The sequence below is a fragment of the Seriola lalandi genome, unplaced genomic scaffold (genome assembly GCF_002814215.2).
Source record: "Seriola lalandi dorsalis isolate HSWRI2012SDOR001 ecotype SW California unplaced genomic scaffold, Sedor1 jcf7180002051109, whole genome shotgun sequence".
Classification (NCBI taxonomy): domain Eukaryota; kingdom Metazoa; phylum Chordata; class Actinopteri; order Carangiformes; family Carangidae; genus Seriola; species Seriola lalandi.
The window spans coordinates 5,663-7,245 of NW_019521662.1; positions in this window are offsets into that span (position 1 = coordinate 5,663).

The following is a 1,583-nucleotide window of genomic DNA, read 5'->3' on the forward strand; positions in this document are numbered from 1 at the left end:
CTCTCTCTCTCTCGCTCTTTCTCTCCTGTGTTTTTGGTTTAGTTTTCTTCTTTTGGGAGAAGTAGGCCGTCTGTCGGTGTCGGCCTCGTCAACACACGTCAACTTTACCTCGTTTATTTATGATGCCGTCGTCTGTTGTTCGGCCTCAAACATCAACAAGGAGGAATGTATTTATTTACAATATAAAAGCACTTCAATAATAAGAATATGATCAAAACAGCAAATATAAATGCAGAGGAAAAAGTAAAATAGATTCAAAACATCAGACATGAAACAGCCTCGTCAGAAACAGCAGCTTGTTTAACTGGTTCACTTTTGATGCCGTTGTTGTTGTTGTTCTCACCTGTTAAACAATGTAAAAACCCTTTAATAATATAATATAATTACAGTATGTGACTTTTTCAAAACTGTAAATTAATGCAAAGAAAAAAATAAGTAAAACTATCAAAAATATATTTGATATAAACATTATATTATATTGGTATAAAATTACAAGAAATGTTTTCTTTAATATTCAAAATTCAAATGGAAAAAATACAAAAAAGAAGCTTTAACTTGATGGATTTTCTGTGAACAACCTGTATAATATTTTATTTCTAACTGATCAATGTGTAGCTTTGCTTAAAAGCTCAGGCAATTCATCGATTCGTTATCTGACAGAAAATCAATCAGATACAATTCTGATAATTGTTCAGGTCATTTATCACAGAAAACTGATGAAACTGAAGTCTGTGTTTTAGAGTAGCGAGGTAAACTGAAAGTGTGTGTGTGTGTGTGTGTGTGTGTGTGTGTGTGTGTGTGTGTGTGTGTGTGTGTCAGTCAGTCAGTCATGACTAAGCCAAGAACAAAACAAATGACATTACAGACTCATTCCTTTAAGCTGTGTCAGCAACTGTCCTGCATATACTTACAGTGTGTGTGTGTGTGTGTGTGTGTGTGTGTGTGTGTGTGTGTGTGAGAGACTGGTGACACTCTTTGATCTTAACAAGCAGAGAGAGGCAGAGTCAGAATGAACACACACACACACACACACACACACACACACACACACACACACACACGAGTAAGAACAGGAAGTAAGGACAGACGTGACGCTGCAGTTCCTCTCGTGGCCACTAGGTGCTGAGAAGTTTCACCCTCCTTACACGAGCAGCTCGTTATGTAAAAGCAGTGCGACATGTCACCAGCCTGGACGACCAGTGGTGAATACAACATGCTAATGAATTACAGTTACTGACCTCGTTGTCTTTGCAGCTGGAGTTGCAGAGGTGACGATCTGCTTCCTGTTTACACCGGCACGATCATGTGACGTGTGTTTTCAGGTGTGTTAGTGTGAGACAGATCGATTTCATTTTAAAATGTCAGAAAATAAATAAATAGAAATCACTAATTCAGTGTAGCTGCAGTTCTCCAATGAACATACAGTTATACACACACACACACACACACACACACACACACACACACACACACACACTCACACAGCTGACCTGAGCTGACACCTGTCACTTTGTTTTAAAAGTTGACTAGACCACAGGGAGAGACATACAAACACACACTCATACATTCATACACACACACAC